The sequence below is a fragment of the Canis lupus genome, chromosome 16 (assembly GCF_011100685.1).
Source record: "Canis lupus familiaris isolate Mischka breed German Shepherd chromosome 16, alternate assembly UU_Cfam_GSD_1.0, whole genome shotgun sequence".
Lineage (NCBI taxonomy): Eukaryota > Metazoa > Chordata > Mammalia > Carnivora > Canidae > Canis > Canis lupus.
The window spans coordinates 1,149,038-1,159,492 of NC_049237.1; the positions used below are offsets into that span (position 1 = coordinate 1,149,038).

Below are 10,455 nucleotides of genomic sequence, written 5' to 3' on the forward strand. Positions count from 1 at the left end.
AAGTCTGGCAACAAGGGGCCATTTTTTACAGAAGCAGAATTTGAACTTCATCCACATGTGCCATGCATCTTTATATTGCAAAGACAATATAAAGAAGGCAAAATTTTACTTATTTGACAATGCCTCCCATGTAATTTATATATCAAATAAGCCTGATTAATTTAACCAATCCTTTAAAATATCCCAGGTAAAAAAGACTTCATTTTGAAATCAATTTGGGGAAGTTTGTCATAAATATAGAAGGTCTGGATATTTGGTTAAAATAAGATCACAAGGAAAAGCAAGCGGCATCAAGGCGGCCTACGAGCAGGTTCAGAAGGGGCTCCTAAAACTAAAAGGTGTCGCAGAGCTCGGTGTGACCAAGCAGAAGAAGAAAAAGAAGGACAAGGACAAGGCTAAACTCCTGGAAGCGATGGGAACAAGCAAAAAGCACAAGGAGGAGAAGCGGCACGGCTGGACAAGCGAACCCTGGCCCAGGCGGCCTTCAAGAAGATGCAGGAGAAACAGCAAATGGAAAGGATCCTAAAGAAAGCATCCAAAACCCACAAGCAGAGAGTAGAGGACTTCAACAGACACTTGGACACCCTTACGAAGCACTATGACATTCCTAAAGACAGCTGGACGAAGTAGCCTCCCCATCCAGGGTAAGCAGTGGCATCGAGGGGAATTGGAAGGCAAAGTTAAGGTTCTGTTTGGTGCCTTTGGTATTTTCTAGAAACATTCTTTTACACATACCCTTGTGTTTTCTGCTGAGACCAATGCTTTCCAAAGCAGTGTGCCCTCTTGCTGGAACTTGATTAAAGTAAGACTGTTTTACTACCCCCCCCCCCAAAAAAAATAAGATCATAAAAAATTAAAAGAATACTTAATTATCTATTAACCTAAGTGACAAGGTTTTAAGGACAATTATAGAAGATCACACCTGCAAAAACCTTAGCTTTTTCTTAAAGTAGGCTTCATATCCAGCATGGAACCCAATGTGGGACTCTAACCCAACCCTGAGATTAAGACCTGAGCTAAGGGATCCCTGGGTGGTGCAGCGGTTTGGCGCCTGCCTTTGGCCCAGGGCGCGATCCTGGAGACCCAGGATCGAATCCCACGTCGGGCTCCCGGTGCATGGAGCCTGCTTCTCCCTCTGCCTGTGTCTCTGCCTCTCTCTCTCTCTCTGTGACTATCAAAAATAAAAAAAATAAAAAAATAAAAAAATAAAAGACCTGAGCTAAGATCAAGAGTCAGATGCCCAGCTAAGCTACTCAGGCACCCCAATCCTTAGCTCTTTTTGAATAAAGATTTAGTTTTTCTGAGTAGTCAAAATGTAATAAAGACAAAAATGCAGAATCTTTCTTAGACAGATTACACTGACAGTAAAGAAACTCTGTTTATAATTTTTTGTTAAGAACAGATCTATTATCTAAGAGTAGATCTATTATCTAAGAAAATTTGTTTTAATAGAGAAAAAAACCAAACAAGTTGGATCAGTATAGTTTTTATATTAAAACTCATTTTTCAATCAATTTATTTTAATCTTAGCCAGTTTGATAACATATAAAATTTCTTTCCTTTTCCACAACTCCTCCTACAACTTTTTTCTTAAGATCTTATTTATTCATTTGAGAGAGAGAAAGGGCACAAGTCTGGGGGAGAAGCAGAGGGAGAAAAAGAGAGAGAGAAAGGAGGAGACTCCATGCTGAGCCAGAAGCCCCATGCAGGGCTCAATCTCAGGACCCAAAGATCATGACCTGAGTTGAAGGCAGAGTCTTAACCATCTGAGACACCCTGGCACCCCCAACTTTCTCTTTTTTACATTACAATTTTATCCTATGTTTTTCCTCTTTAAACAACCAGCCTCACTTTAGGACAATATTTTCAACAAAATAAAAGTTATCTCCATTTCTCATAACTTCCCTTCCTAAAAACACACCCACTTTCCTGGCATACAGAGATGTTTCCCTTATTATTTCTAGTAGCTTTGATTACATATATTAATTAGAATCTTTAATCCTTAGAAACCTTAGTCTCTAGTGAAAACTAAGAAGCAATTGTGATCTATCTATAACTGTCTTTATATCATTATTCTTTAGCATTGCAAATTTATGAATAAATTTTATAATTTCTAGAAGCGTTGCCTTTTTAAATTTTCCAACGTAGACTAACACATCCAAATATCTTTAGTTTCTCTGTAATAATAAACCAAAAGTAGATAAATGTATGTTTAGTACTTAATGTTGTAGTATTTTTGTCCTGTTTACAAAATGACCTAAGTCTTTACTGAAATGTCATTATTTAACTTAGCAAAACTCTAAGGTTTTAAGTTACCAAAAAGATTTCGGAAGACTTTTAAAAGTTCACCTAAATTTTTAAAATTTCACTTACATCTATTTAATTTACTTGATCTTAGTAATTATGTTTAGATTAGTCATAAGAATTTTACAGGACAGTCATTATATGTCAATTAAGGAGAGACAAACATTCTTGTGCATTTTTCTCAGACATAGTCACTGCTAAAATCTGGTGGATTAACACCCCACCTGACCCGCTGAAAAAAATTAATAGTTTTTTTTTAAGTATCTTCAAGATAGATTTCCTTGTACAGATTTCTTCCAGTACTAAAATTTCTCTCATGTTATGAATCCCAATCTTCAACCTTGTAAAAATTAGATTTTGCTAAGTGGGAAATATCAGAAAGGGAGACAGAACATGAAAGACTCCTAACTCTGGGGAACGAACTAGGGGTGGTGGAAGGGGAGGTGGGTGGGTGGTGGGGGTGACTGGGTGGCGGGCACTGAGGTGGGCACTTGACGGGATGAGCACTGGGTGTTATTCTGTATGTTGACAAATTGAACACCAATAAAAAATAAATTTATTTTAAAAATTAGATTTTGCCTCCACATCAACAAAATGCTTCTTGTGAGATGGTTAAGTCCTGCCAACTAAAGTCAGTTTATTGAAGAGTAGGAACCACCTGCCATTGCAATGGTCAGTTTGCTGTCTTCAGAGTTACTGTCTCCTGATTTGCAGCAGGAATTGTTTTACTTCACTTAGAAAATATGTCTGCCTGTAGGATCCAATGATTAGTACACTCCTGTTAGGACTCTCCATAGAGTCTGTGCCCCGCTAAAGTACCATTTCTTGTGTGGATATTACCTCTAGAGGCCCATTTTACCAGCTTACATATATCAGCCAGAGTATTCATGGACAATCACATAGCCTTTGCATTCTTCTTAACTAAGAGAACACACCTTGGTGCAAATACATAAATACTAGAATAGACCCAGCTGGTTGTTTAAGCACATGTTTGACACCTGGGGTTAGTTATCCAGTCCTCTTAGTGAACAGATTTTTACGAAACTAACAATATTTTTTTCTGGTAATTGCCTATATTTTGGTGGCTCATTGCATTCTGCTACTGTACAGCCACTTTCACATCAGATGATTGAACAATTCACTCTACAAGAGAAGGATCAGAAAGGACTAACTTGGGATCCCTGGGTGGCGCAGCAGTTTGGCGCCTGCCTTTGGCCCAGGGCGCGATCCTGGAGACCTGGGATCGAATCCCACGTCGGGCTCCCGGTGCCTGGAGCCTGCTTCTCCCTCTGCCTATGTCTCTGCCTCTCTCTCTCTCTCTGTGACTATCATAAATAAATAAAAATTTTTTAAAAAAGAAAGGACTAGCTTTTATCTGACTTAGATGCAATATCCCCCAAATAATCTAACCAGAATAATCCAGACAATGGGAAAAATCTTGTCAAAGACTAGTATCCCATGGCCTGATTTGTCTGTCCTTGGCCAAATATGGGGATTAGAAAGGAAAAAAGCGACCTTTGGACCCATTACCTAGTAGCTGGCCTAGTTTCTGCTAGTAAACTATAGTGTTCCCCTGTTAACCATAAATAATTTCAAAGAATATCAGAATCCAGAGGACTCTTTGTGACCATGATGGGATAAGAACTAAGTCTACTCCATAATTATGTCTGAGTGGAGACACTATGCCACCTCAAAAATGACTAACTATTCCATCTTCAGCTAACAGGAGGACTGCTACTTTTTCTCTAATGGCAACTGTAATCACACTCTGTTCCTTCTATCTCCTAGGTAAAAGTTATTGTAATACTCCAATCATAGTATTGTTCCTACTTTATGAAGTGTACACACACACACCTGCATCCTCAAACCTTCCCCCCAAATCACCTAATGTAAGCATAATTTCTACCATATGCCGTCTCTCTCTTTCTCTTAACAAGGCATCCAATGCTTCCCCACAGACTGCAAGTCTTCTTGCTGCAGGGAGCTTATAAAACTAACTCCAGGGATCCCTGGGTGGTGCAGCGGTTTGGCGCCTGCCTTTGGCCCAGGGCGCGATCCTGGAGACCCAGGATCGAATCCCACGTTGGGCTCCTGGTGCATGGAGCCTGCTTCTCCCTCTGCCTGTGTCTCTGCCTCTCTCTCTCTCTCTCTCTCTCTCTTGCTCTGTGACTATCATAAATAAATAAATATATATAAATAAATAAATAAATAAATAAATAAATAAATAAATAAATAAAACTAACTCCATTTGTTAATAGTATGTTCCTACTGGTCCTTGACTGGTTAGCACCACCAAGTGATTGATGAAATGGGGCCAAGTAAAGTACCTGACGTAGGATATACCTGATACATTTTTGCTGGTTGTTATAATTATCATTAACAGCTATCCAGGAAACAGATGAAATCAACCTTTATCTCTGATACAGTCAAAAGTAAGGATTTTTCTATTATCAGATCTACAGAGAGAATAGTATCTAGTTGGCATTGTGAGCACATTATATATGGAGGTCTCGATTTATTCTCATGTAATTATGACTTGTTTGAGTTAGTCACTTGCATAAATTCCTTAAAAATAGTTTTTGTGGCTCATTGATGTCAACTCTGCTAGAGTTCCATTAAAGGTACTAGAGGGGAGTAGTTAAAATGACTCTGTGGTCAGACAGACTAATGATCCTGCCAGTGATCGTGCAATTTTTGGTAAGTAACTTCTCTTGACCTCAACGCCCTCTCTATAATAGTATATTACTCACTGTGTTCATTTTCATAGGCTGTAATAACAAATTACCACAAACTGAGTTGCTTAAAACAAAAAAAAAAAAAGTTATTCTCTCACAGCTCTGGAAGCTCTATGTCCATAATCAAGGTATCAGTAGGGCCATACTCCTTCTGAAGGCTCTGGCAAAGAATGTTTCTTTGTCTCTTCCTATCTTATGTGAGAGCTATACTTGGCATTCTTCAGTTTGTAGATACATCGCTCCAATCTCTACCTCTGTCATCACAAAAGACTCTTCCTTATGTATCCATATCTCTGTTTTCTCAAGTCATCAGTCACTGGATTAGAGTCCACCCTAATCCATGCTGGCCTCATTTTAACTAATGACATCTTCAATGACCCCATTTCCAAAGAAGGTCACATGCTGAGATTTGGGGTGAACATGAGCTTTGGGAGGATGCTACACAGCTCCAAAACCACATAAATTTGTTGTGAAAATTAAATGAGAAATTACATGTAAGAGACATAGTAGATACTCAAAAAATAATCTCCATTATCATTAAAATCATTTGTGAATTTAGAGCAGAAAAGAGAGTAATAATCTACAAGCAATTCTTTTATTGAATAAAAATAGGTTGTCAATTTATTTTGACAATATCAATATAAAAAGTAATTTCAGCCCATTTCTCACACACACTCAAAAAACAATCCAATATTTAAATTCACCTCAATTTAATCAAGATGTGTAATAAATTAAAAATTATTTTAAGGGGACACATGGATGGCTCAATGGTTGAGCATCTGCTTTCAGCTCAGGGTGTGATCCTGGGATTCCAGGATCAAGCCTCACATGGAGCTCCCCACGGGGAGCCTGCTTCTGCTTCTGCCTATGTCTCTGCCTCTCTCTGTGTGTCATGAATAAATAAATAAAATCTTTTAAAAAAAATATTTTGAGAAATATATGAGGGTTCTAGTTCCAGGTAAGATGGCTCTCCCACTGAATACAGTGACAAAATGTGAAATATATATGTGAAAGTTATTTCAGGAATCTGAAAAATAAATAGTAGCAGGCAGATGTGGAAAGAGACAGCAGAACTCATGTACCACTGGAGTCTCTCAGTATCCCTCCCACCAATCAGAAAGTGAGCAAGAGAGTGGCAGACAGAGAGAACTGTGGTACATCCAGACAATAGAATGTAATTGACCACTAAAAGCAAACAAGCTACCAAGCCATGAAAAGACATGGAGCAAGCCTATGTGCATATTACTAAGTGAAAGAAGCCAATTTGGAGATCTGTATGGCATTCTGAAAAAAACACTTTGGAGACAGTAATAAGATCCGTGGCTGCAGAGATTAGGAAGGAGAGGGATCCCTGGGTGGCGCAGCGGTTTAGCGCCTGCCTTTGGCCCAGGGCGCGATCCTGGAGACCCGGGATCGATCCCACGTCAGGCTCCCGGTGCATGGAGCCTGCTTCTCCCTCTGCCTGTTCTCTGCCTCTCTCTCTCTCTCTCTGTGACTATCATAAAATAAATAAAAAATTTAAAAAAAAAAAAAAAAAAAAAAAAAAAAAAAAAAAAAAAGGAGGAGAGAGGGATGAATAAAGCGAGAACACAGAGGATTTTATAGGGCAATCAGACATATTCTGTATGATACTAGTATGGTAGATACCTGACATTATACAGCTTTCAAAATCATAGATGTACAATGTTAACAGTGAATCCTAAAGTAAACTATGGAGTTTGGTGGATAGTAATATGTCAAACAACTACCCTCAGTTGTAATAAATGTACCACTCTGGTGGGGGATATTGGTAGTGGGAGAAATCAGAGCATGTGTGAGGGCAGCAGATGGGGAACCCTCTGTACTTACTATTCAAAATTTGCTGTGAATCTAAAACTTCCCTAAAAAATAAAGTCTAAGAAAAAAGAACTCATTGGATGGTCTCAGTAGCAGAATGGAGGAAAGAAGACAGAGGAAAGAGTTAGTGAACCTGAATAGATGTCAGTAGTAAGTAATCTAATCTCAAAACAGAAATTAAACATATTTTTTAAAAATGAGAAGGGGGGCACCTGGGAGGTAGAGTGGGCTAAGTGTCCAATTCTTGGTTTCAACTCAGGTGGTGATCTCAAGGTCATGAGATGGAGCCTCCTGTTGGACTCCATGCTGGGAGTGGAGTCTGCTTAAGATTTTCTCTCTCTCCCTGCCCCTCCCCCACTTCTTAAATAAATAAATCTTTTTTAAAAAGGAAAAGAGGAAAGTAGCAGAGTAGGGAGTTCTAGGGCTCTGTCCTTTTATTAAAAAAAAAAACACACACACACACAACTAATGAGTTGGTAAAGCTGTCAGCCTCATTTTTTGCAGAACTTTGGAGTATAGTCAAGAGTCTAAAACAACCAGGAAATAAGCATAGTGAAGAAAGAAAGCTGCTGCTTTGCATTAAGAGAGAGGGCTGTGGGTGGTTCCAATGACCTGCTGGCCATCCCCCATAAGCCTGATCTGTGGCAGCCATGAGGACTAAGCCCATACTCCTGGTACAGGATGCTAGGGCCATAGGAACCAATGGAGATGTTACTCTCAAAGAATCATCATTGTAGGTCCCAGCCTGTCTGGTGGCACCGTGAAGGAACACGAAAGGGCTTGCTTTTATTTTGCCTAACTCAAGCATTCCTATGGGACAAAGGCAGCTGCCTAGGAGGCTTTTGCTCTGTGTACTTAAAGACAGAAAATGTAGGGGTACCTGGCTGGCTCAGTCAGTGGAGCATGCGGATCTTGATCTTGGTCATGAGTTCAAGCCCCGTGTTGGGCGTAGAGAGTATTTAAATAAATAAAACTTGAAGAAAAAAGATAGAAAGTTTGGCTCTGGCAGCCTGAAGTTAGTTTGAACAGCCAAAAGACTGAAAAGCCTGAGAAAGAAAAAATTGGGAAAGGGGATATGTGACGGTGGGGGTGGGGACACTTTAATCATGAAAGCCCACATATTCTCAGGGCTGGTGAAAAAGGTCAGAAAGGCCTGAGAACAACCCTCAGCTTTCATCTCTGACTGGCCTTCAGGCTCTATGCAAGCTGGAAGCAAAGACTAAGGCAACATGGTAAGCAGTGTGGGAAAGCAAAGTGGGTACCCCCAAAGGAGCCAATCTGCAACACTAAGAGAATCTGTAGGGTTTTTTGAGGCAAGCATTAAAGGAAACTGTCAAAACACACCAAGTGACCATGATCACTAAGATAGCCAAACACAGCTTTCACATGACAAACAGTATAGACTTGCCAAAAAGAGTTTAGAGAAGTCAGTAAAAAAAGCAAACAATAGGGATCCCCTGGGTGGCGCAGTGGTTTGGCGCCTGCCTTTGGCCCAGGGCGCGATCCTGGAGACCTGGGATCGAATCCCACATCAGGCTCCCGGTGCATGGAGCCTGCTTCTCCCTCTGCCTGTGTCTCTGCCTCTCTCTCTCTCTCTCTCTGTGACTATCATAAATAAATAAAATTTAAAAAAAAAAAATAAAAAGCAAACAATAACAACTCACAAGTAGCAGAAACAAACCCCAAGGAAGAGGAAATATCTGATTTCTAGAACAGTCACACTGTAATATTCAAAATCTCCAGTTTTCAATCAAAAAATTACAGAATGTGCAAAGAAACAAGAAAATATGGCTCATTCACAGGGAGGAAAAAAGAAATTATGAATGTCCATGAGGACACCAGGGCATTGGACTTACTAGACAAAGACATGAAATCAACTCTCTTAAATATGCTCAAAGAGCTAAATAGAGTCACAGGGAAGAACTAAAGGAACCAGGAAAACACCATCTCACCAGATACAGAACATTACTAAAGAGATAGAAATTATAAAAATGAATCACACAGAAATTCTGGAGATTAAAAATATAATCATTGAAATGAAAAAATAACTGGAGGGTTCAACTGTAGATTTGAGCCTGCAGAGAATCCAGGAACTTGAAGATCGATCCATTGAGATCATCCAGTTCAAGAAAAGAATGAAAATAATAATAAATAAACAAACAAACAAACAAACCAAACTCAAGACACCTATGAGAGACACCATTGATACACCAACATATATAAAACAAGAGTCCAGGAGAGGAGAGGAAGAAACCAAAAGAATATTTGAAGAATAATACCCCAAACTTCCCAAATTGGATGAAAATCATAAATCTAAATATCCAAGAAGTTCATTTAGCTACACATCAAAAAAGTCAAAAGTAATAAAAATAGAGAAACATATACTAGCCAGCGTCTTAAGCACACAAAGGTGTACAATAAGTATTTGTTGGATCAATTTGCAATGTTGAAGACCACTATGGCCCATGTTCCATGCTTCCCCAACCTACTGAAATCGTTATATCCCCCAGCTGCTTATGTATCTGTAAGCAAGAATGATGGTCCCAGAGAGCAACTGAATTATAGGCAAAACTTCAGCACATTCTCACCATCCCTGAACACGGTTATCTTTGAGGTCACAGAGTCCAAAGCTCACATTTACACACAGCACATCCTTTGGAGAAAGGGCATAATAAACATTGGTTAGTTGTTTCTCTACTTGTTACTTCTTTCCTTTTCCTTAACATATCTCCAAATTCTGCCCAGATAAGATTAACCCTAACTCTAAACTTAGAAATGGCTTCTAATTATCTGCAGGTGATTAATCTTTTATTTCCATTGACCATCATGATTGGCAGTGCAGACCAAAAAAAAAACCATGCCTAGGTTTGCTGTGTGACCAATGAGGTAAATAAAAATCTCTTTTTTCTAGAGTCTGTATCTGGAATCACATCACTCCATGGGCCAGTCATCATCTTTTAACAATAAGGGGGAGTCGGCTGAGGGGGAAGGAACAGAGACATGGACTGGAGGATGAGAAACTGGTTTCCTGGCCATATTACTTATTTCTTTGGCCCAGTGTTTCCCAAACTTAACTAGGTAATAAAATCCTAAACCCCTTCCTAGTCCTGCTGCATCAGAATCCCCAGGCTCATTCATGGGGGGGGGGGGGGATAATGGAAAAAAGGCAAATCCTGGGAAACTGTTGTAGTCTCACCTGAAGCTAGCCCTAAATTGAAGCTTTCAAAAATATGAACCAATAAATGTCCTTTATAATTTAAGAGAATTTGAGACCGGCCTGTTATTTGGCAATGAAAGCATCCTCACTGGTAGAAACCAACTAGACTTTTTTTTTTTTTACTTCTTTTTTTGTTTTGTTTTCCCTCTTTTCTTTGTAGAGAAGAATCAACTCTCAATGGGCTATGTTATTTACATGCCTCTGATAAAGTTCAAAGGACAAGCTCAGGATTTTCAAAACAACCAAAAAAAAACCAGATTGAGAAATACATCTGCTAATCTCTCTTCCCTCCCACTTCTCCTCCCTCTGGCTCTCCTTTCTTTAATTAACTAGGCCCTAGAACATCTTTTCTAAAGACTTCTC

At 39.3% G+C, this 10,455-nt stretch overlaps 1 pseudogene; it reads left to right on the plus strand.

Moving 5' to 3' along the window:
- Positions 1-214: 214 nt before the first annotated feature.
- LOC119874704 lies at positions 215-1,027 on the plus strand (annotated as a pseudogene).
- The last annotated feature ends 9,428 nt before the right edge of the window (positions 1,028-10,455 follow it).